Source organism: Triturus cristatus, chromosome 1_1 (assembly GCF_964204655.1).
Source record: "Triturus cristatus chromosome 1_1, aTriCri1.1, whole genome shotgun sequence".
In the NCBI taxonomy this organism is placed as follows: domain Eukaryota; kingdom Metazoa; phylum Chordata; class Amphibia; order Caudata; family Salamandridae; genus Triturus; species Triturus cristatus.
In genome coordinates this window covers 8356047-8382566 of record NC_140579.1, presented here as the reverse complement: position 1 = coordinate 8382566, position 26520 = coordinate 8356047, and the positions used below count along the sequence as shown (strand labels likewise).

The 26520-nt window shown below is 45.9% G+C and overlaps 1 protein-coding gene across 2 annotated transcripts in view; it reads right to left on the bottom strand.

Annotated features, from left to right (window-relative positions):
- LOC146869098 (E3 ubiquitin-protein ligase TRIM39-like) overlaps positions 1–26520 on the bottom strand; it is a 185878-nt gene that overhangs the window by 50264 nt on the left and 109094 nt on the right. The window lies entirely within an intron of this gene.

The following is a 26520-nucleotide window of genomic DNA, read 5'->3' as shown; positions in this document are numbered from 1 at the left end:
CACCAAAACCATATCTTACATGTTTGAACTGTTTTTTCTCCACCAGGGTGAGCAGTCAAGGAGGTGTTGTGACACCATCGAATGAGTTGCTGTTGTAACTCCGCTAGTGGTATGAATAATCTATCCTTTTTTTTTTTTTAAACATAGTTTATTGGTTTTTTGTACAACCACATATAGATCCATACAAACAGTTTTTGCCTTGTGTTCCACATGCTCCCCGAGGATTAATCACAAACCCCCGGCAGTCATACAGTGCATAATACAAGGCCATGCTCTCCAGAGCTTATGCGTCAAACAAACAAAAAACCCCTCCATACCAAATACCCTACCCCTAAACACTATGAGAATTATAAATTCCCTCCCCCTCCCTCAGTCCTCACCAACAACTCAGGTGGCCGCCTCTATCCTCTGGTATCCTACATTCCGAGGAATATCTGTGTGTTGAGTTATATAATGTACCCAGCTTGTTCCGGGGCTATCCCCTCATCCCCGACTCGGTCTCCGCCATCAGCATACGGTTCATAATCTCGTAGTGCCTGTACTAACGCCTCCCATGCAGCTGCCGCTTCTAGCGCCTTATCGTCGTTGCGTCTGCGCGCCCATTGATACCGTAACGCGCCCTCACTGGTGGCCCATTTAAGAAATTCCCCTTTCCATCGTTTACTAGAGGGACCCACTGTTGCTTTCCAACGTTTCGTGATTTCTCGTTTCGCTAAAATAAGTCCCATATCTATGAATTTGCTCGTGATCTTAGTTTTGGGCGTGTGTGGGAAGCAGTGCAATATAGTAACGGCCATATCAAACACCAGCCGCCTCTCTGTCACCTCGCTCAGGGTATCTCCCACCCCTTTCCAGTAAAGACCCATCGCTGGGCAAGACCACAGCATATGATCCAATTCCACCACAGTTCTCATGCATCTGGGACATGCCGCCCCCTCAACTTTAAAATATCTCTGGATTTTCCCAGGTGTCAAGTATGCTCTGTGGAGGATATAGAAGTGCACTAGCTGAAACCTTGCGTTCCTCGTGCTCTTCCAGGCTCGTCGCACTATCTGCACCCAGGCTGTCTCAGGGATAGCTTTACCTAGTTACCTAGATCAGTTTCCCACTTCTCCTTCAATTCAGTTAGGGGCGGTAGGTTTTCCAGAAGCAATCTAGAATATAGGCACGTGATCGCTTTGAAAGTCCCTGCCGTCATCATGGTGTACTGGCAAGCCATCGACGTCTTAGGCTCCATCAGCCCCTCCTTCCAGTGCGCCTGCATCGCTCTGGTAAGCGCTGCGTGCAGCAAGAAGCCTCCCCTTGGTAAATCAAACCTCTCTTGGAGAGTTTGGTAGGTCAGCAGAATCCCGTCTTCATACAGGTCTCCCACCACCTGCAGTCCCGCTTCTTCCCAGAGTTGTAATTGCGACCAATCGCCCCCGTGTGGTAGTGCCGACGAATAATCTATCCTTATGGTAATATAACCCATCCTTTATGGTATGCTGGGTTTCTATCATCCATTCACTGGGAGGAATAGCTGAACAGGCTGTTAACAACTGGACTAAGAAGGAAGGAGCAAGCACCCCAGATTCTCCTGCTCCTATTATCTTATGACAAGGAATGATTGGGGAACACTTGTTTACTTGTGTTCTTTTGTCCGCTCCCAATCTGGATAAGGCGTCAGCTTTTCCCTGTTGGGGCCCTGGTCTATAAGTAATAACAAAGTCATATTCACTAAAGAACAAGACCCATCTCATTTGTCTAGGCGTCAATGCTCTTGCAGATCTGAAGAATTGTAGGTTGCGATGGTCTGTGTAAATGGTAGTAGTGTGTGGGGATCCCAAAAGGTAGTGCCGCCACTCCTGGAAGGCAAGCTTGATGGCTAAAAGCTCCCTTTCCCCAATGCTATAGTTTTGTTCTGCGGGTAACAAGGTCTTAGAAAAATAAGCTACAGGGTGTAAACAGCCTGTAGAAGGATCACGCTGTGACAACACTCCTCCTACGGCATACTGAGAGGCATCGGCCTCAACAAAATAAGGCTGTGTGTTATCTGGGTGGCGAATGATGGGTTCTGAGGTGAATTTTTCTTTGAGTTTTACAAAGGCCTGCTCTGCTTCAGGGGACCACACAAAAACAACACCCTTGCGTAGTAGATGTGTAATGGGTGCGAGTAAGTCAGAAAAGTGGTCAATAAAGCGCCGATAAAAATTGGCGAACCCAATGAAAGATTGTATTTCCTTTACATTTCTTGGACTAGGCCATTTGACCAAGGCCTCTATCTTTTTGAGATCCATATGAATACCCTCGGGTGAAATGATAAATCCTAGGAACTCCACTTTCGTGGTATGAAAAGTACTTTTGTCCAATTTGGCGAACAACTGATTGTCTTTCAGTCTTTGTAGCAGCTTAATTAAACGCGACCGCGATTCTGGCTGGAGTTAACGCGGCGACGACTGCTTAATTAATATGAGAGCGGGGGGAGCCAGCACAAAGGACGGAAGCAGTCCAAAGAAGAATCCGTGTAAATCAGGAACAACATGAACGTGAAAGGGCAGCGGTAGTTGGGAAATCTCCAGTCCGATACTGGGAGGAAGCGGAGTCAAAAACTTCACGTCCAACAGAGAAGGGGGGTTGTAGGAGGATTCTTGATACGAGATACACAAGAATATGGGGAGAGCCAGGAGTCAAGTCAAACTTCGAAAGCCAAGCAACGGCTTCTGCAGCTGGTGTGTATTTAAAAAGTGGGGAGTATCAACAAACTCCACCTCCCATAGAGCCGGTAGGGACCGTGAATAAAGTGTTTTCAATTTCTAAAAGAAAGCACCGACGCTTTCTGTATGCTCAAAGGAATGGTGCATGAGGCTTGGAATCTAACAGTCCAACTATGGCTTTAGATTGGCCTCAGAAAGGGAAATTGTGTATTAGAAGGAATCAAACTGCGTATGATCATTACTTTGTAGGGAATAGCGAGTGCCATGATACATTTCGAATCATGGGTGGATGGGGATTTAAAGGAGGAAATAATCCAGTTTTTCCAGGGTTATACTTTATGTGTGGGAACAAGGCGTATTATCGTTTGCCAGACCATTGGTATGGCACATGTTATGTAGGCCTGGTTTTTCCAAAGATTTTTCACATACGAAGAGGAGAAGATGGTGTACATAATTTAGGTAGTTACTTAGCACGTAGAAAGAGAGAATCTTGGTCAGAAATTCTAGGTGATATCTTTGGAGCATTGATACCAGCAGTGGGAATATCTCTGAATGCAAACAAAATTAGAAGGCTATCAACAGTAGTGGATCGCTTGTCAACAAGCACCGCTGGAGGATTTTTATTGGTAAACACTGAGATGGTTGCCATGCGTGCCATGGTAATGCAAAATCGACTTGTCCTTGATATATTATTGGCAAAAGAGGGTGGAGTCTGTGGAATGCTGAAAGTTCAACATTGTTGTATTTACATTCCAGACGAAAGTAAAGATTTGAAAATGTATATTAAAAATATAACTGATCTGCATGAGGAAATTGCACCACTGGAGGTTGAAGGTGTTTGGGAAAAGATTGGAAAGAAAATATCTTCTATTAAAAATGTCTTAGTAAACCTAGGTAGTACATTTTTAGGTCAAATTTTATTTCCATTAACATGTGTGATTTTCTTAGTATGAATATTAAGATTAGGATGCCTTTGTCATAAAAGAAAGAAAAGTCAGAAAAAGTTAAAAAGAGAAAAAGAGAAAATTTAAGAAGAAAAGATAAGAAACAAGAGAGAGAATTTGAAGAAATACAATTAGAAGAGGTAAGGAAAGTATGTATAAGACAGCCAGAAGAGAAGATATTGGGGAGACTGAGATGTGAATAAAAGCAAGAACTCATTTTGACTCCATGAAAAGTGATACAAAATTTTAATGGTGTGGTGATAAAAATCACCAAAGGGGGGATTGATGGAGCAGGTAGTGCAAAATTTTGTATACCCACCCATTCTTCATGTTTATACTATTTAGAATAATCTATTAATTTTAATAGAATTTATGTATTTGTATGAAGTTTAATCAACATTACTAATGTATGAAATACACGTGGGATTTACATTTTGCATAACTAAATAATTTGGAATTAACATATATACGCATACTAACATTAGAAAAATAGAATATCGCATGATATATGTTGCTTTTGTGACGTTTTTGTAGTGTTGCACCAGATGACATCAATGGGTGAATATGAACGCTTTAAATGTCGCCATAAGCTAGATTATTACAAGCACATATGGGAATTAGTGAGGGTTTAACATTTTATTCATTATTTCTACGTATTAATTACTCTTTTGTGTTTGTTTCGCTTAAGTTGTCCTTTGGGCCTAAAACCAAGATGGCCGCCAAATTGACATGACGTGATTGCCACCATTCCACGAGGTTTCGGACGAAGTACGCATGTCTTACAACATGTACCAGTGGCCTCGGCATGACCCCGCTCTCGTTGTACCCAAGCAAGGTCACGGTGGGAGGCCTGCCAAGTATCTTGACAAAGGACTTTTACAAAAACCGAAACCATCAAGAAAAATGACATAACCTCTTTAACTGTGTGAAACCTCACCGGACGATCCTAACTGACCAATGGGTGAAGCCCAAATGTTGTAAAATGTATCTTCTAGACCTTACTTTTATTATAAAATGACGGTAGAATAGAGAGGGTTTTATATATGCTGCTACTACTACGTTGCGTGCTTTCCTTTTTGCTGACGGAGACGACGGAGACGCTACGTGACTGCTGTGTTCCTGAATCTTTGACAGACTGAATGCTGCCCATTTCTTTGATGAACTAAGGGCTTCCTAAAATCTATGGGCACTGATAGATGTTTGCACAGCTCTGGTCCTTGTCCGTTCTTGGGACTGTAGCGTGCTGCATGAAGAACATTCGAATTCTGACTGATTGACGACCAAATTTGATGACTTAGAGGACGACCGATAGCCAGATTAGGTAAATATGGTGTTCTGTGATTTGCGTAATGACGAATAAATTTACTAGATGGAACTAAATTCTTGCATTAATTAGATAAACAAAATATTGATTAACAAGCAAATGTGTTTTGGTCGTTTATTGAGAGAGGATAGATCAGGATCTTGAGTGTGTTTTAGCGGGACTAAATCACCCTACCAATCCAACTAAATGATCCATTGATCACGTGGGAGGAGTATCTTAATGTTTAGGTTTACGATGTGTAGATATAAGGTTTAATGTATAGATGTGTAAATAATTTTCTCTCTATAGGTTATAAGGTATTCCTTTCATGTCAGCGCTTGGAACATTCATCTCTCCTATAAGTGCAGACCAGTGAGAAGTGAAGTGTGAATGTTGGTGTTATGGGCCCCACCAATGATTGTAGGAGTGAATGTGTTAATGCGATATTTGGTCTGTGACGAAGGGAGGATATTAGGTACGGGTTTTGTCTTGATTCCCGCTACCCAGGTTTCCGCGCTGCAACAACACCCCAAAATCTCCCAGCTTCCTCAGGAGGCCTGCTTTTTGGAATGCCACCCTTTATTGACCAGAAGCAAAACTTCAGAAAGCACCGGATCAATCAATCAGGGGTTTATATAGCGCGCTACTCACCCGTGAGGGTCTGAAGGTGCTGGGGGGGGGGGGGGGGAGGTGGGGAAGCTCCAGAGCAGGTGAAGAGCCAGGTCTTGAGGTCCTTCCTGAAGGTGTGCAGGATTGGAGAGCGTCTGATGTTCACAGGGAGCTTGTTACAGGACTTGGCTGCGATGTAGGAGAAGGCTCTCCTGCATGTTCTACTTCTGCGGATGTGGGAGACCTCTGCCAGGGCGAGGTCGGCGGAGCGGAGGTTCCACTTGGGTGCGTGGAAGGATAGTCTCTCGTTGAGATATTTGGGTCCGATGTTGAGGGATTTGTAGGCATGGGTGAGGAGTTTGAAGGTGACTCTTCTCGACAGTAAGCCAGTGGAAGTCTCGTAGGTGTTGGGTCATGTGTTCGTGGCGTGAAGTACTGAGGACTAGTCTGGCGGCGGCATTTTGGATGGTCTGGAGTCTGTGTAGGAGAGATCTGTTGATTGCGGCTTATAGGGCGTTGCCGTAGTCCAGTCTGCTGGTTATGAGCGCATGGTTGATGGTCTTTCTACAGTCAGGGGGGATCTGATTGAAGGTCTTGCGGAGGATGCGCAGGCAGTTGAAGCTGGTGGAAGCGACGGCGTTGACCTGGCGGTTCATGGAGAGGGAAGAGTCGAGGATGATGCCGAGATTGTGTGCATGGTCTGTAGGAGTGGGAGGGTTCCTGAGGCCGGAGGGCCACCAGGAGTTGTAGGGTCTGAGGATGAGGACGAGGACCTCGGTTTTCTCTGAGTTGAGCTTAAGGCAGCTGTCGTTCATCCAGGTTGCCACATTCTTCATTCCCTCCTGGAAGCAGAGTCTGGTGTCTTTGGGATTCTTCGTGAGTGAGAGGATGAACTGGGTGTCGTCTGCGTAGGATACAATGCTGAGCCTATGCCATCTGACGATGGCGGTGAGGGGGGGCCATGTAGATGTTGAAGAGCGTGGGGCTTAGTGATGAGCCTTGGGGCACTCCGCAGCTGATGTCGGTGGGTTCGGAGAGGAAGGGAGGGTGTCTAATCCTCTGGGTTCTGCCAGAGAGAAAGGATCGGATCCAGACAAGGGCGGCTCAGTGTATCCCGGCGTTGTGAAGTCTAGCTGCGAGGGTGCGATGGGAGACGGTGTCTAAGGCTGCGTAGAGGTCTAGAAGGATGAGGGCCGCGGTGTGTCATTGGTCGAGTAGCAGGCGGATGTCGTCTGTGGGGGCGAGGAGAGCGGTCTCGGTTCTGTGGTTGCTGCCGAATCCGGACTGGGAGGCGTCTAGGATGGAGTTCTATTCGATGACGGTGGTCAGCTGAGTGTTCACAAGTCTCTCGGTGACTTTGGCTGCCAAAGGGAGGAGAGAGATGGGCCAGTAGTTTTTAAGGTCCATTGGGTCGGCCGTGGGCTTCTTGAGGAGGTGGGTTTAACCTCCGCCCGCTTCCAGTCAGCTGGGAAGATGCCGGACGTGAAGGAGGCGTTGATGGTCCGTTCAAGTTCGAGTGCGATGGCGGCCCTTTGGAATATGCACAGTGGACAGGGGTCCGTGAGGGCTCCTGAGTGGGTTTTATGCATGGTCGCGGTGATGTGTCCTTGGTCGAGTACCAGACAACTTTTCCAAAATACCAGCTTTTCTAATATAATGCACAAGATACAATGAAAACAAAAAACAGACAGAAAACTGTGTTTGTCAGCGTAGAACTAATGCACTTTACCAAAGAAATTGGCTGCAAGAACAAGCACACAACGTAAACTGTCCCCATCAGCGTGAAGGATGAGCACAAATAAAGTAGAAGCGTGACTGTTTGTAAGAATTAACATGAAGCAACAAGTTGCTATGGAGATTCCATAGTAAACAAACAGGGCACTTCCAAATGAAGAAACTCCGTGGACGCAGCTGTACACGTCAGCGAAACGTGCAGGTAAAAGTTGCTATGGCGATGGCTAATTGTAGCGTGGAGACTGACGTCGTGGCTCTGCACAATAGCAGACATGCAGGCAAACATTGCTGTGGTGATGGAGTGCAACGTGGAGACTATGACGCTCGAAGACGCATCTGCGCATGTGCTAGCAAGAGCCTGCTCGTGACAACCAGGAAGGGCGTTGTATGCCCCAAAGGAAGTTAGGCTCGTGACTGGAAGACGCATGAAAGCCTGGGCGAGCCCAACAGGAACAACGCTCGTGGAAGGGGAGTGTGCGAGACTAACAGGCTGCCTTAAGGAAGTTAGGGCTTGTGACAAGACCACACGACGTGCCCGTGTCCACCTAAGGGGAGCCTCCTCGCATGCCGAAGTCGGGCAAAAAGCCCAAAAAGATATTCTCCACTGACCACGCACGTGGAAAGAAAAGGCAGAAACAACAGCCAGTCCTCCCTCCATGCAACCCTATTTCCGGCAAATGCACAGTGGGGACAAGAACGAAGAAAGACATAGGAGTCCGCAGACAGCGCACAATCCAGCACAAAGGTGAATGAGGACGGAGAGGTCTGCGGGACCAGGAGAGGTGAGACTGAGGGAGCAGGGCCCATGAGGGATAGGGGACCTCAAAAGTCATGGTAAGAGTGTACTCATGACCTCTTGTTACTGTACAAACAGCTGTTGAAGCTTGTTGAGATCTTCTTGCCCGGGTACTCTTCCTCCCACGATGTTGAAGCTGCTGCCTACGCCAGTGTAAGATCCTGGTACAAGCAGAAAGGATCACTCAAGGCAGGTTGTAGTTTATTCCTTAGTAAGAAGATCCCATCTAGGTCCCAGCCACTGGGCCCACCATCAGTTCCTCAGCTCATTCAAATCACCACATTTCAACCCCTCATGCAACTAGGATACCAACCCAGAGAATAAATTCCCTAGTTACCATGGCACTGCAGAACAGCAAGCTACAGATGCCACAGCACCTCTTTCTCTGGGCACACGAGCGGGCATGGATTGCAGACATAAATGCATGAGGTATCTACACCCTCCAATGCCGCTCCATGTGACCCCACTCGCGATCCTGCAGTAGGAATGGTCCGTACCTTTGTGGTAATCACCTGTGGAAATCTTCAGAGTGGCCTGCAACCGATCTACTCAATGTTTGTGTCACACTGGTCAGTAAGGTAAACCACCAGATTATACTATTAAATATCATGGGCTATGGTCCCATGAAGAAGATTCACAGAGGGAATAAAAGGGTGAACGGACCTTTGATGGTAATGCAATATAGGTCAATTGAGATACTCTCTATGTACATAAAACCAATGATATCTCAGTGACTTACCATGATTTGATTTGATTTTTATGAAGTGCAAACTAATAACCGAAGGCGTCTACACGCTACTAACTGAAGAAGATTTAGAAGGATGGGTGAATAAGAAAAGACCTAAATCCGTGATCAGATAGTATTTACAGAGTTGAGAGCCACATTTTAATGGCTGTTCTAAAAGAGAGCAGATTGAGTAATTCTTCACATGAGAAGGAAAGGTGTTCCAAAGTTTGAAGTGGAGGAGACAAAGCTCATGCCGCCCCACCTAGACAACCGAAAACTTGGAACCCTAATCAGGTTAGCATTGGAAAAGCAAAGGCTTTCTTGTAGAGTGTACGGCAAAACCAGTGCTTGAAATATTCAGGGCCTGCATTATGTCAGGCACTAAAGGCAATGCATAAGGCGTTAAAATCTATTCTCTTCTGCATGAGGAGCAAGTGAAGAGAGGATAGAGATGTTTAACTGACGGTCGTCTGGAAAGTTTTAGCAAGAGACAGGCAGCAGCGTTCTGTAAAACTTGAAGTCTAGCAAGGAGACCTTTGTAGGCCCACAAAGAGGGCTGTACAATAATCCAGCCTAGAGAGCAGGAGAGCTAGGGCAGCTGTTTTCTGAAGATCCTGAGGTAAGAAAGGAAAACATTTTCAATGCATACAAAGTACCTGAAGTGATGGCATTTACTTGGCGTTTGAAGGATAGGGATGTATCGACTCCTAGAGATCGCCGAGAAACTGGTGAATAAGAAACTTTCCCAGTTTCTTGAATCTAACAATCTGCTAAAAAACTCGCAGACAGGTTTTCGTCCAGGACAGGGCACTGACATCGCCCTCCTGGCGGCGGTGGAGGAGGCTAGAGCACTCTTAGACGAAGGAGGATCAGTGGCAGTGATCCTCCTCGACTTGAGCGCGGCCTTCGACACCGTCAACCACCAACTCCTGATCAAACGGCTCAAGAAGGTAGGAGTAGAAGGTACTGCTCTATCCTGGCTTTCCTCCTTTCTGGCCCAACGTTCCTTTCAGATCTGGGAGAATAACACCTGCTCCTCCGAAATTCCCCTCCAATGTGGAGTGCCTCAGGGCTCATCCCTGAGCCCCACACTGTTTAACATATACATGGCCCCATTGGAGGAGGTTGTCACCCCATTCGGAGTGAGCATCGTCAGCTATGCGGACGACACACAATTAGTCGTCTCCCTATCCCACCCCAGTCAACAACCTGCAGATTTATTCAACTGCTTGACGCAGATACAAGGGTGGATGAACAACTCAGCTTTAAAGCTGAATGGATCAAAGACGGACATCCTCCTTCTGGGTCCGAAAGGTCTTACCTTTCCCTTAAACATCTGGCCACCCTGTCTGGGTCCCCCCCCAGACCCAAAACAGGAAGTAAAAAGACTGGGAGTATGGATCGAAGCTGATCTCTCGTTCACCACGCAGGCCAAAAAAGTAGCCGGTACCTGCTTCGGACTACTGAAATCTATGAGAAAGATCCTGCCCCTACTTCCACCCACTTCCCAAAGACTTCTCATCCAAGGCCTCATACTTTCCAGGCTCGACTATAGTAACGCAATCTACCTGGGCACACCTGAAGCAACTCTAAATAAACTTCAGAAAATCCAAAATGCGGCGGCCCGGATCCTCACTAATACCCCGGCCAGAGCTTCAGCTAAACCTGCCCTGAAGCTCCTTCACTGGCTCCCAGTGAGGGAACGAGTGATTTTCAAAGTCCTATGCCTGGCGCATAAGCTACTGCAGAATCAAGGCCCTCCGATTCTTAGGAAATTCATAAAATCTTACAAAGCACCAAGATCCCTTCGATCGGATAAGGAGTCCCTTATCATCATGCCTAGATTCAAGAAAGCCCGCTCGGGTGGAAGACGCTTCTCGGTCCACACTGCTCGCCTCTGGAACGCTCTCCCCCGAGACCTTAGAAAAGAACCCAACTACCTACGCTTCAGGAAACGGCTCAAAGCTCACCTGTTCCCTCAATTTTAATTTTCCTCCTTCTGATACCTGCTGTCCCCCCCTCTCAGCCGCCCAACCCACAGAGGTAGGGATCCCTAGCGCTGGGATACCTCAGGGTGACTACGCGCTCTATAAAAATTTTTAATAATAATAATAGAGTCTTAGCTTTAATTGCTGGGCAAGCAGGAAACATTGGATCCAAAAACCACGACCTAGGTCTTCCCCGAGTTTAATTTCAGGCAGTTCTCCAACATCCACTTACTAACCTGTTGCATACACTTGTGAAATCTAGTTGCTGTGTTGGGAATGTTACTAGTAACTGTGATAATTTGGGTGTCATCAGCGTACATCACCATGGCAAATCTAAAGGATTTCATTAGTTGTGCCAAGGGAGTGACATACAAGTTGAAAAGTGAAGAGCTAAGAGAAGAACTCAGTGGCACACCCAAGGTAGCCGAAAAGAGGTAGATAGCAGATTGCCTATTTCTGCAGTATGCGCTCCATCTGCCCAAAACAATGTAAGAAGGGATAGAGCTGAGCCACCCAATGCCCTGGTTTTGAAGACGGTCTATCAGCAAGCCGTGGTGGACAGTGTTGAATGCTGCAGAAAGGTCTAAAACAATCAGAGAGGCATTACCTCCATTGTCTACCGCACATCTGATCTCTTCAGTAGCGGGAATCGGGGCCAGTTCGGTGATGTGCTCGCTCCTGAAACTGTACTGACCTGCATCGAGAAGGTAATGCCTACTAATAAAAGAGGTAAGTGCTTGATTTATTCGTATTTCATTAATTTTTGCGGGTAAGTGTAGATGTGAGATGAACCGATAGCTGTTGGGATCTAGAGGATCAAGACTGGGATTTGTCTTTTTTTTTTTTACAGGTAGTATAGAGTCTTTTTTCCATTGCTTTGGAAAGAAACCAGTCTTGAGAATCAAGTTAAAATCCCCTGTAAGATGTTGTGCTATGATTTTTTATGCCAAGCGGATAATGCTAGGAGGGCAAGGATCAGCAGCAGAGCTGGATTTGGCTGCACTGAGAAGTTTGAATGCCTGCTCAGATGAGGTGGGAAAGAAGGAATTCAGAGGCTGAATTGTTACACGGCAAGTCCAGAGCTGATGTCTGATGACCCTCAGTAATGCTAACGGCAGAAAGAGGGCTACTGATTGTGTCAGGTAGTCCTCCAATATTTAGATTTAAGGAGATGGTTTTGTAAACGTTTGATCGATGGATACATTCTTTGTCTCTGGAAGCACAGGTAGCGTTTGGACTGTGGCAGACAATTGTTTAGGGCAATTAACTGCTGAATTAATTTTGTCTATAAAGTAGCTGGTTTTTGTACTCCCTTTAGCAATGGCGAGCCGTGCCCAGTGAATCCGGAAGCCAGGCAACTTCTAAAACGATGACAAGTAAATGAGATAATAAAATGGCAAGGTACTCTGTTGGTGCTTAGGAGGAACTGTGCGGATGTGCCATCACCATTAATAAGTAGCCCTCTCAACTAGGGGGGATTGTTTGAGCTTCGGTGCCGAGGCGCGGTTAAAAACTAGAAGAGGCGAAATAAAATTGACATTTAACTTGGGTCTAGCAACCCGTTCAGCACTCACAGGCTCCCCTACAAGTTGCTAAATACTGAAAAATTAGGCAAAATTAAAAGTCCAAAACGAGAAACACATAATGAATACAATTTTGAGGAGAACACTCCCTTTAGCAATGAAAGAACACAACAGAACATAACACGTCACTTTACACTATTCTTAGGAAGAAACTTGAAGGATTTGTATTCTCAGCAACATGACACTTGAGGGGCGAAGAATGTAGGGGCATATCAACAACAACCGGCGATAATTATCGCTCAGCGCTCTTAGCGTGAGGATAATTATCGCCGGCTAGCGTGAATTTTTATCGCTGAGATAGCGTGCTATTAGCAACGCTTATCTCAATAGCGATAAAAATCTACACGCTAACAGGCTAACGTGAGATTATCGCTGGAAACCCAGCAATAATCACACGTTACCTTGTTGATAGGGACAGGCAAACTTAGCCATGATATCCTCCTTCCATAGGATATCATGGCTAAGTCTGAAAATTAGCAGACGTAAAAAAGCAGCGTTAACCGCGGTTAGCGCTGCTTTTTTTGTCTCTAACAGGGTTAGCGACATTCTTGATAATAGGAGAAATGTCGCTTAGCGACATTTCTCCTATTATTTTACTCTGGAACGCCCCCTTTGCATCTCATTAGAGATGCAAGGGGAAGCGTAGAGTAAAAGGGTGCTAACATGCAAATTTGGGTGTTAGCACCCTGTTGTTGATAGGGTGCTAGTTTTATCTCTGCTTTTTTGGCTTTTAAAGCCAAAAAAGCAGAGATAAAGCCCTTGTTGATATGCCCCGTAATCTCTATAATGTGAGGGAAAGAAAAATATATACCTCCTCAGTTATTAGAAATATATGTGCCCATTCCTTCATGTGCAATTAAACTCCTTTACTAGCTGACCGTACCAGGAAGGGGTTAACTTTTAAGGCCAGTAAACACAACTGACCAGACAGGATTGAATGCCTAGTCTCTCTGTTCTAGGCCCCTGGATGTTCTCCGTGATGTACGAGATTCTGCTTGTCCCACAATTTTGTTTGCTTTCATTTACTCTCAAAACATAACGTGCTGAGAAGTCCCTTCCTTACCTGTCCCATTCTACCTGTATGGTGTTGATGTAGGGGGCCTAAGATCTCACAGTTATTGCTGGATCCAGGCTCGCAGCAGCTGCGAGTGCCGACTCTGCTCCAGGCCAGATACATCTCTTCTTCTCTCTCTTCAATCTGAAACCTCACAGGGCTCTCTGTGGGCTAAACGTTTGTCCCAGGCACTCTCTCACACCTTGAAGAAACTCGGACCACTCTAGAGTGTTCTATTTTCTCCGCATCGATTGCACTGGGAGTACTGGAACCCATTTTTGGAATTCATTGGAGTGTACTTTGCTGCCTTCTTCTCTCTTATCTATGAGAACCTATGCACGGGCACTTCCTTTGGGCACCCTGCTGCCCTTATTGAAGCAACCACTTTGTATATAAAGCTTTATATGTATATTGATGTTCCTTACATACAATTTATTCTTGTTTTGCATTCAAGTGTATTGTTTTGTGTGATGTCATCTCTCTCTATGTGCTCTCTGCTCTACTGACATAACATTTATTGTTTTTTGTTGGATTTGAAATGAAACATTTTCTTTTATAGGACTGGTTTACATATAAGGCTTTTCCTAAGTACCCGTGAGGACCATTTGTTGTATGTATCGATTTGTACCCAGGTCCTACAGCGTTTTGGGGGACCCCGTTATTATGGGATGGTGGAAATGCATGTGCAGGCAGGATCTGCAGGTCCACATCCATCTATAAGGGCGAGTAAACTCAAATGAATCACAGTCCTGAAAGCACCTAAAAGGCAATTGCATCCAGGATTTGTGAAGGGCTAGAAGAATCTTTCGATCAGGGAATTGATGAATACCATTATAAAATCCTGAATGGATCAGGGAATTGATGAGTACCATTGTAAAATCCTGAACCCTGGTGCTCTGGCATCAATGAGTGCTCTGTTAATCATTGAACAACGTTTGCTACTTTTTTGTTCCGTAAAGGTTTCCTTGCCAGTGCATGATCTTGTCTAGAAGGGTTCCTAATAGTCAAAAGGACCGGATACTTTTTTTTTAAGTCCTCATACATGCCACCAGTTGCAAATACACTCTAGGTGGGATCCCTCTACGCCTTCCACACAGACATATTCAATGACCGCCCTAATGGATGGCCTGTGACGGGCTAACAGAGTTCACCAAGAGGTAAGGCTGTCTCCTGGTCCCACTCCCGTTCACCACACCTGGCAGACCGTATGTTACTAGGGAGGACCGGACAACAATCCTCTGGCATAATCATCAGACCGATCTTACTTCTCCCTCCAGGTCTTTAAAGCCGCCCAGATTGTGTTGACACTTGATTTATCACAGGCCATATCCGATTGGCTGATCATGATGATATTTCTAAGACAGTCTGCAAATGAGGGTGGAGTCTCGGATTTCCATACTCTCCAAAATTTCCCTTCTGGCAATAACTATTACATAAAATACAAATTTCGAAGCCAGAGCACTCATACAATAGTCCGGCAAAAGACACAAAAAAATTAATCTACGGCTTACTTCAATCCGCGTCAGCAGCACCTCCTCCGGGAAACCACATACCTCAGTCCAGTAAGAACCAATCTTCGGGCAATCCGCAAACATATGTTGATCGTCTGCAGCTGGATACTTACATCTAGGGCAGTGGTATATCCTCGCAGTCACCTTAGACAGTTTCCGAGGAGTCCAGTACTCTCTGTAAGCGGTGTACAGATGATTCCTCCTGAGAGACGCTGGTTTAATCACTGTCTAGCATAAAAAAGGAATCACACCAGATTTTCCGAATTCCCTCCCCATCACCTGTGAAAACACTGCCCCAGCGATTCCCCAGTTCAAGATCCAGGCGATCTTCTGCACCAACTAGGGCCCCGTGCCAGAACGAGACTTCACGTTTCTATGGGACCGCTCTAGAGACAAAATCAAAGACCATACTAGCATCCTCATTGCCCCATGACTGTGTTGCCCACCATGCAGATAACTGATAAAACTTAAATCTCGTTAGTGTCCCGTTGGTCAAGTTGCAAAGAGACTCCCAGCTAAAAAGTTGCGAATCCTTACAGAGATCACCCCACAAAACCATACCAGCTAATTTGAGCGGCTGACACAATTGATCCTGGAGACATTCCGGGATGCCAGGTGAGTCCCAAATTGGAGCCTGTGCAGCGTAGTATGGTATTCTCAAGACTCTCTTGATATACCCCCAGTTATTAAGTGCAGCCAGCAACCAGTTATTAAGTGCAGCCAGCAAGGTCTTAAGCCAGACTTTTTTGTAGAACTTGGGATCACCAAATTTATAGAGAAAAAAACTCATGCCGCTGCGGCACATCCTGTAGCATTGCCTGGAATAAGAGGCCCAACGAGGAAGAGTCTAATTTGTTAGCCAATATTCTAAAGTTCTTAAAGTGAAAGGCGCGACAGTAGGAGAGTAAATGTGGTAGGGCCAGTCGCCCTAACCTTAACCCTCTTCCGAGTTTTTTCCATGCTATTCTAGGGGTTTTTGTAGCCCATATAAAGGAACCAATTTTACCTTGGAGAGTAGCAAGATCCCTAGTACTAAAAGGTAATGGGATTGTGTTAAACAGAAAGGTTATTTTGGGCAAAATTATCATTTTTACGAGATTAACTCGCCCGTATATATTTAATGGCAAATTCGCCCATCTCAGTAGTAGCTTGCCAACCTCTTTAGATACCTTATCCCAACTGATCTTTGGTGTATCTGTCAGCTTCTGGGCTAGATGAATCCCCAGGTATCTCATCTGCACCGTTGCCCCCTGTATTATATCCACACAATTCCATCCCATTATTTCGTTTTTTTCTCTGTTGATTTTATAACCAGAAATTTTACCGAATTCCTTAGCCAGTTCGAACAACTGGGGAATTGCTTCAGCGTGATTAGAGGTGTACATAAGAAGTTTGTCAGCATACAGAGCGATTTTAAGGTCTAAATCTGCAAATCTAAAAGACCTAATACTGAGATCCACTCTAAGTGCACATACAAAAGGTTCAATATATAGATCAAATAATAAGGGTGACAGGGGACAACCCTGCCTAGTGCCTCTTGAGATGATAAACCAATCAGATAAGGCACCATTAACCAAAACTTTTGCCCGGGGGTTCAAATAAAGAGATTAAACAGCCTCAACAAAATTAATTGGAAATCCAAACTTATCCATGGTCTCCCAAAGATAACACCAGTTCACCTGATCAAATGCCTTAGCGGCGTCAATTGCAACAATGGAAAGTGGCAGCTTTTTTTCCGTTGCAACATCTATTGCCCCAATAACTTGAAAAGTGAGCTCGTTTTGCTGTCTTCCGGGTATAAACCTCCTCTGATCCGGATGAATGAAAGTTTTAATAATTTTAGCCATCCTAGTAGCCAATATCCCAGAAAAGATTTTAAGATCCGAATTTAGCAACGAGATTGGTCTATATGTTTCAATTTTTTGGGGATCCTTAATCTGTTTAGGAATCAATGATACTGTTGCTTCGGACCATGACGGGGGGATGCCCTCACCTTGTAAATATATTTTATTAAAAAGAGATTTTAATACCGGCTCTACCCTGTCTGAGAGACCAAGGTAATTGGTAGCCCATCTGGGCCGGCAGCTTTACCCCTACTCATTTTTTTAAGTTGTTCCCTAATTTCCCCCTCAGAAACACTGGTAGCTAAATACAGCCTATTGGGTTCAGACAGTTGAGGAAGATCCTTCAGCTCTAACCAAGCCTTAACTTCATCTGACCTATATATGACGTCCTCCTGATATATATCATGCATGAGGGATCTTGCCTCCTCTCTGATTTTATCATCCTCCTGTAGAGAGGGCGCCTGACCCCATCTCTACCAGGCTCTTGATGTGGTTTCTTACCCTTTCTGTTCTCGATTTCCATGCCAGAAGGGAGCCACATTTTTCACCGTAGGCGAAATGTTGTAGTTTGCTGGCATCCCATTTATCCTTCATGCTCTTATCAATGCTTGCCTGAAAGATTGCCTGTAAAATCACCAGTTCCCTCTCCAATAGAGGCATAAGATCCCGGGAGAACAGGACTGCTTGTTGCAGCTCTGTCTCCTTATCCTTAATCTTCTTGAGGCTATCTTTTTCTATTTTTTTGATGGAATTTCTTTTGTAAATCATGAGGGACCTCAAAAGCCCCCTCAAATGTGCTTTAAGGTCTCCCAAACTATCTGGTCGCAGGTGGAACCTATATTAAAACTAAAAAAGTCTCCTATTTTACCATCCAACTCCGCCTTCACGTTCCCGTCTAGTAACAGATTCCTGTCGAGAGTCCACCTCCTCTCACACTTTTTAAGCTTAAAGTTAAGCACCAGCTCAACGGCAGAGTGGTCAGATATAATCGCCGGAATATAACTAATGGATTTAAGATCTGAAAGCATACTCTGATCTACCAAGACGTAATCTAGCTTAGAATATTGTTTATTATTTTTTACTGTAAAAGGAAAATTCACTGGCACTGCCGTTATTTAATCTCAAGATGTCGAGCAAGTTAAATTCTCTAATAACATTCTTAAGTATAGAAAATGTTCTAGTTGGAACATTATATTTTACTTTTGAAGTCCGATCTAATAACTTATCAAACACCAAGTTAAAATCCCCACCGAGTATAACTGGGGCAGATGTATATAACAAGCTAGCCTCTAGATTTAAAAGAGGGCCAGAGTTGTCCTCGTTAGGCCCATAATATACAGCACAGGTTATTGGTGATCCACAGATAGTTGCCACCAGCCATCTTCCGGACTGGTCTGTATCCCATTTCTCCAACTTAATCCCTGTGTTAGCCCTTATAATTATCGCTACCCCTCTTGTACAACCTCTTTGTTTAGAGCATACACCTCTTGAACCCAGCTGAGCTTACTAAAACCCTGTTTACATTCCAGAGCTTCTATGTGAGTTTCCTGCAGCAAGTAGATATGGGCCTCGTTATTTTTTAGGAACTCACACACCCGAGATAACTTCCTACTCCCCCTAAGGCCGTTCACGTTCCAGGAGAGGAGTTTAATCTCAACTGACCAACTCATGACCTACCCATAAGACTGCCCATCCAGAGCTAACAAAGCCTTCTTTTGATTGTATGAGGACACATTTTTAATTTTCACCACCCTTACCCCCTTACCCCCACCTCCCTGTGCCACCCACCCTTGCCCACCCCTGGCGTTGAAACCGCCTATTGGGACCCCTCTCGGGGATGGCACAACATCTTATTGAAAATAAAATAAAAGAACAAAATAAAAAATAAAAATAAAAACATTCTATTAATATTACCCATTAACCATGTCGCACAAGGTTATCAGAGTATCTAAAATAGACAAACAAAACCCCCACTTTCCCATTTCCCATCTTTTTTTTCCCCCCTTTTTTAATATGTTCTATTAATTTCATCTGAACCCCCATCTTTCACCTTTTATCGATATTAACTCTAGCTTCAAATACTGGCTTTCGATACATGACGTACCATTGAACTCCTAACTACCCCCTCATCTTAGACAGAAGGGTATCTACATCTTCGGGTAAACTGAAGTTGTGCATCTTGTTTTTCCACATTACTTTCAGCAATGCGGGGAACTTCATTTGGACCTGTGCCCCCAAAACTCCTCAATTCCGGCATTCTGGAACCTAACTCCCACTGCCTTTGTGCTGTTCTCCCGCCTATATCTGATCAAATTTGATAGGGCCTGGCCTGATGGTGCTAAGCCGGCCCTGCTAGGGACCTTCCCAAAATCAACTCTTTAACCGTATAGGTCTGAAAGCTAACTAAAATCTGGGGGCCTTCCTATCAGGATTTAACTTGAAAGGATCCTGTGCACTCTCTGAATCTCTGACTCTAAATCAATATCCAGTTGGTCTTTAAGCACCCCCCTCCTCAACAAGTTACATACAAAACCCTTAATGTCCTCCTTCTCTGCCCCCCCTGGTATCTTAAGAATCCTAAGGTTGCTTCTACGGGCTTGCATTTCTAGCCACTCCATATCAATCTGTAATGATCGATTCTGGGTTTTTAAGATATCTATGTCTTTTAAATTCCCCTGAACCGACTCTGATAGTGTTTTAACCTCAAGTTCAAGCAACCCAGTACGTGCACAAATATCATCTAATTTTGACTCATGAATCCCTTTCTGGTTTGCTTCAGATATCTCAAATTTGGTCAACAGATCCCCCCTTAGTGCGTGAAGCAAAGCACCTAGCCCTTCCCTATCAGTTTTTTTTTCACCAGATGCTTGTACCCTATTGTCCTTATGGGTTAACGAGTCTGAGGGACTAACCTCCGAAGATACTGATGCTGATACTGATACCTGTGCCTGTGAGGTATATGGAGCTTGAAGGATAGAAATAGGAGGAAAAGGGACCGTAATAGTATCAATGGTGTCAGTGATAATACTAGAACTGCCAGCGGAGTCCAAAAGAGGAGGGGTGTCGTCAGAAGAGCTCACTGGTGGATTCACCGAGCCGTCCACAGTTGCGGCACTTGTACCCCTATCTGAGCCCGAGATCTTCATGAGGGACAAAAAACGATTCTCCAGTGAAATTAGGGGGACATCACATTGTGGGGCCGAAGCTAACTCCGTAGACCCTACAGCCTGCTCCATTATCTTGAAATAAGCCTTAAGTGATGGGGTAATTTTTTGAGCGGGACGAATTACTTTGGGTCCTTTCAGTTTTTTAGAGTCACCAGATTTCACAGCTTTCCCTCTGCGTGGGAGTGTTGGAGCTACCCCTCCTGAACCCTCTATGGGGTCCAGAATGCTCTTATTTTTAAACTCTAACTGCGACCGCAGCAAGTATCTGTTTTTAATAGGGAAAGACTCCCTCCTCTGGGAGCCCTGCACAAGTGCTCCGACTCCACTTCCACTCCTTGAAGACCGTTGGACTGAGGTATCTGCCTCCCACCCAGACCTAGAATAGTTACTGCCTCCTCACCTCCACCCCTCAAGGGGACAGCTGGACCGACAGAAGCGGAATCTATATCCATACAGTCCCTGCCACCCCACACGTCCCCTATCGGTAACCGCCTTACCGGCTCTAAGCAGGATGCAAAGGGGTGCTGGAAAAGCGAGGTAACTGCTGAAATTTGTGAAGTATCTCTGCAAACGAACCCTCGAAAGTTGACTCTAGCTGCTGCCATCTGTGCTCGCGTCCAGAGCCTCACTCGGCCATCTCCAGGGCCGCCATACGCCGGCTCCGCCTCTCTACCCATCCGTGGCTCCCGGTCCTAGCGCCTACCGCTGTTACTTCTGCCCGCAACCTTGGACGTCACAATCTTCATCTCCTGGGTATCGTCACTCGGGGATACTCGGGCATAATCTCTGGGTTTAGTTTAACTTTGCATTGCAGTTAGATGCTGTGCCGCCTCTGGAGCTCCCGCGACCGACGTCAGTCCGCCGCCATGTTCCCTTGCTCCCCAGGACCGGATACGATTGCTTAATCAATGCCTCTATGAGAAAAGGCGTTGTGCTACAAACAAAGGAATGAGCAAGGGTGATAGAACTTCTTAGATGAACTAGTGTCAATGTTGCCTATGTGTGTTGAGGTTTTGCAGGAGGTGACCCATCAGCAGTAAAGCATCTTGAAAATTGGAAGGTAGATTAGAGTAGGAGGCAAACAAACCATGAATCGGATGTTAATACATCTGCCATCTATCCCTTTGTTGCTGGATTAAACCTTGGTTGATCGGCTTTGGTCAGGATGATTGCACTGCTTTGTAACCAGAATGGTAATGTTGACGTCTCAACCTTTGTTCCGATAACACCGCTTGAGCTAGATGTTATGCTAGAAGCAGACCACAGTCTCTGTCTTCATCTCCAATATCAATCTACACAATCTGGCATCGCTGGACCTGGGAAAGAACAGCAATACCTCAAGAGCATCAGACCTCTCATTTACACTATTAAATTGTTTTCCTAGATCCTTTTTAAAGGCCTCTGTTACAGGTTCTCAGACCCATTCAGGAAGGCCACAGAGACAGGGGCTACTGGGTCTCACTGCAGGGTTGAGATCGTCTGCCACTGGCGTCCATCCTACTAGGGCTCTGCTGGGCCAAGTCAACCCTTTCTGCACAGGATTCTTAGGGTAGAGAGTGTGATCAGTCATAGGCTTCTCAGGGAAACAGTGTGCAGCGCCCAGACGCAGAACTCAACAGACACAATAACTTCAACCTTTTAATCATGCAGTAGTATTAAATGCTACAAAATGAAACTTGATATACAAGCCAGTGATCCTGATTACAATTCTCCTTCGTGTCTCTACATCTGCCGAGCCCCCTCCTTCTAATCCCACCCCGGATGACTCCCTGATAGCTGGTTCCCCCAGTAGTTCAAGCAGAAGCATAAATCAAGATCAGGTGCAGTCCTGATTATCCCCACAAGTCAAAAAGAACTCTGTACACATTCTTGAGAGAAGATAGTCCCAGAAGCCACTGTGGTGGTCAGACAAGGTCCACGTTATGATACATGCGGCTGCCTACCTTCACTCCGCAGTGCAGGAGCCCTGGAGCTAGAGCAGAATGATTTAGAAGCAGGTGGACCGCTGGCATACCCACGGTGGTTACTTGGTATCCGCCATAGTTATACACCTCCGATGGTCCAACAGAGTAAGGCCCGTCTGAGGCTGATCTCTATATCCAGCCACCTAATTTAGATGGGCGATGTACAGGTCAGTTTTCACAGCCCGTCACCACCAAGAAAACCCTGGCAGTAAGGGGTAGTGGTAGCCGATGTATGCTTCCCTCACCATGGGAGAGAATTCTTATAGCATGGGGAGAATCCCCCACAAAAGAAATTCCCATCTTCGAGGAAATAAAAAACAATAAGTCTGACTCCATCATGTTGACGCAGCCGTGTGTCAAACTTAAATTTAAAAAACCATTGACAGGAACTGCTATGACAGCTATGACAGCGGATCCCGCCAATGCTTTTAAAATGACCGCCAGCTTGGCAGTCGTGTCTAAATTTAGTGGGCGGAGTACCCTCAGTATGGCAGGCATTGAGTCCTCTGCCAGGCTTAAGGAGAATACTATGTCTGCCAAAACGTAATTCAGACCAAGAGTTTCATTATCTGGAGATAATGGCTGTTTAAGGTATACCATATATCATCTTAGGTGCTGTAGCATTATTGATAAAATTGCTAAAGATTTCCTCTCATCTTCAAAATGCAACCTTCCTCCAGTTGAAGCCAGTGTCCAGCTGTTCTTCAAGTCACAGGGTCCATATCCTGTAGCTCTGTTTTATCTCTTATCCCAGTCCTTTTTCACTGGGTTTACTTCAGGCAGATACAAGGAAAATGGTTCCCTTACAAAATCTTGGGAGGTTAAGCTAGGGGTGAGACAGGGATGTATTTTTGTCCCGGTCTTATTTAACTTATACATTAACAATCGGCGGGCTGCCCTGTCAACTGCTGGCAAAGACATCCCTAGAGCAGGCTCTAAACTCCTGCCTGCTCGCTTATATGCAGATGATGCAGTTTTACCTGCTAGGACACCAATGGGGCTGCAACGACTTGTAAATACTTTTATTGACTTTATGGTTTCACTTGACCTCTCTATTAACTTTTCTAAGTCCCATATAATGTCAACTGGTAACACAAAGAGTGACAAGAGTACGCTTATTTGTAAAGGTGGAGAACTGACAAATGTTGCTACATTTCCTTATTTGGGTATTTTGTTTGATGAACAGGGGTCATGGGTGGTGTAATAAAGATGGTAGGCAGGTAAACTTTTGTTCGTATAGTTTAATGAAGTATCAACGGCACCCACAGCCAAGCGCTCCCGCTGCATACCAGGATCTCCACCAACTGATTAACGTTTGTCGAATCCTGGCACGCGTCGTTCGCAGCCAGACCGTAGAACTATAATCAAACACATACAAGCTCTCGCGCCTTCAGCGCGAGAGCATTTACCATATGCAGCACACTACAACTTCTCTCTTTCTATCAAACAAAAGTGAAAAGATAAGGAGTAGTTTCTTTTCTGTAACTCCAGTTCTGTAGTAGGGGTATCTCTGTGTATAGTCATAATCTAGTGAATAGTCCCACCCATGTGCGTGGACCCCGGAGCAATAAAAAAGAATCTCTAAAAGGTGACAATCATGCAGACCTGCATACACCTTTAAGAGAGAATTTAATTTAAAGACAGATAATGCAGCCTATACCCACAGGCTACACTGTCCAGTACTTCAACTAGAATTCCACCAACATCCACAAACAGCACTGCCTGTCTAGTTTTTCTCCCCATAGGAAAAAACCCTGCCTCTACCAGCAAAAGCCTCTGGAATGATAGAGAGGAAGGAGTGGACAGACAAGCCCCATAGGCTGCCATTATGTGGCTTAGAACAGGATACTGTGCCTTTAAGAAAACTTTCCAGATTACCAGAACTTTCCCCAGTATCCCAGAATGCCCAGCAGGTCCCATTTACTTTCAGTTCTTTTTGAAGGCGTAGCACGCCAGACCTGTAGCCTTCTTCATATGAATAAATATCTCTCCACCGGGGAGGAGGGCGGGCGCTTATGACTATAACAGAGATACCCCTACTACAGAACTGGAGTTACAGAAAAGAAACTACTCCTTCTGTAGTAGGGGATCTCTGTGTATAGTCATAATCTAGTTAATAGAATTGCAAGCCCATCCCCACACAACAGCAGCGGTGGAGAACAAACAAGACAAACCCACTACTGTGCGAACAAATTTCGCAGCGAAGCCTGCCCAACCTGAGCATCTGCCCTGGCATCCGAGTCCAGACAGTAATGCGCAGCAAAGGTTTGGACCGACTTCCAAGTGGCCGCCTTGCAGATTTCCGCAATAGGAACATTACGCAGCAAAGCCGTCGTGGCAGCTTTGCCCCTGGTGGAATGAGCCTTAGGTTTACCCCCTAAGGTCCTATTAGCCTTTTGATAACACAATTGTATGCAGGACACAATCCACCTAGAAATGGACTGCTTAGAGGTCGCAAGACCAGTCCCGACTGATCCATAATTAACAAACAATTGGTCAGACCTACGAATATCCCTGGTCTTATCCAGGTAAAATTTCAACACCCTCCGAACATCCAGGGAATGGAGAGACCTTTCCGCTGGCGAAGAGGGATTCTGAAAGAACGTAGGTAAAGTTATGGTCTGGTTGACATGAAAATCAGAGATAACCTTAGGAAGAAATTTAGGGTGAGTACGCATCACAACCTTAGCAGCATGAAATACAGTATAAGGTTCTTGACAACATAATGCCTGAAGTTCACTCACCCTGCGGGCCGATGTAATGGCCACTAGGAACGCTGCCTTCCAGGATAGGTGCTGCAATGAAGCCTTGTGAATGGGTTCAAAAGGCTCCTTCATCAGTCTGGACAGCATCACATTCAAGTCCCAGGAAGGCGAGGGAAGTCTGACGGGAGGAAACACTTTCTTCAAGCCTTCCAAAAAATCCTTGACCACAGGGATCTGAAAGAAGGAAGTCTGTGAAGGGCATTTCCTGTAAGCAGTCAAAGCAGCCAGATGAACCTTAATGGAATGGAAATTAAGGCCAGACTGCGCCAGATGTAAAAGGTATGGAAGGATGACATCTTCCTTACATGTCGTAGGGTCAAAGTTCTTGGACTTACACCAGATACAAAACCTCTTCCACTTGTAAGCATAGGATGTCCTAGTGGAAGGTCGTTTAGACTCCTTCAGTATGTCCATACAATCGTCTGGTAGATTCAGATGGCCATATTGCACTATTTCAGGAGCCATGCCGCCAAACTCAAAGACGAGAGGTTGGGGTGCACCATCCGCCCCCCGAACTTCGTGAGAAGGTCCGGCCTGCACGGCAACCGCATGTGAGGAAGGAGAGACCGGTGAAGAAGGTCCGTGAACCACCACTGCCTGGGCCACTCCGGGGCGATCAGGATCATCCGCGCCCTGGACTGGGACAGCTTGATGAGCACCGCCGGAATCAGGGCAATGGGTGGAAAAGCGTACAGAAAGCTGTTCGACCAATCAATCCATAGCGCATTCCCCAGCGTCCCCCGCTGGTAGTACCTGGATGCGAAGTCTCTGCATTTGCTGTTTTCGGCGGTGGCGAACAGATCTACGTCTGGAGTCCCCCACCTTGCGAAGACTTCTCCTAGTACTTCGTCGTTTATGACCCATTCGTGGTTTTCCTGAATCAGCCTGCTCAAGGCGTCCGCCTGAGCATTCTGCACCCCTGGCAGATGCGTGGCCGTAATCGTCAGTCCTCGGGCCAGCAGCCAGCGCCAGATCGCCTGCGCCTCCTGCGACAGAGTGCGCGATCTCAACCCCCCCTGCTTGTTGAGGTAATACATCGTGGTTGTATTGTCCGTCTGTATCAGCAGCGAGTTGGTCTGGAAGGACGGAAGGAAGGCCTTCAGTGCCAGGAAGATCTGAGTTCCAGAAAATTGATGTGGTACGTCGATTCCAAAGGAGACCACTTTCCTTGAATCTGCAAGTCCCCGGAATGCGCTCCCCCGCCCTGGAGAGAAGCATCCGTCACTACACTCGTCGTGGGAATGTCCTTGTGGAAGGGAACCCCCTTGAGGAGGTTTTCCGCCGAACACCACCACTTCAGAGACTGAAGAGCATGCAGCGACAGTCGTATCTTGTCGTCCCAAGAGCCTGTCCTCTGATCCCACTGATCCTCCAAGCACTCCTGCAGTGGTCTCATGTGTAGCCGTGCGTGAGGCGTGAGGAAGATACAGGAGGCCATCGATCCCAGTAGAGAAGACACCTTCCTCACTGTCGTCGATGGAGCAGTCCTGAGGTCCTGAGCCTTCCGAAGGAGTGATAGCCGTCTCTCCTCCGAAGGAGACATGCTTGCTGACCGCGTATCGATGGAGGCCCCCAGGTACTGTATGCACTGGACCGGAGTCGTGACCGACTTGGACATGTTGACGTGTAACCCCAGCTTGTGTAAGAGAGCGCACGTCCATCGGAAGTGATCTTGTGCTTCCGAGAAGGATGAAGCCTTGATCAGCCAATCGTCCAGATACGGGTAGACAAACACCTTGTTCCTCCGCAGGTGTGCCGCCACCACCGCCATGCACTTCGAGAAGGTCCTGGGCGCAGACTTTAGCCCGAATGGCAGTACTGTGTATTGATAGTGATTG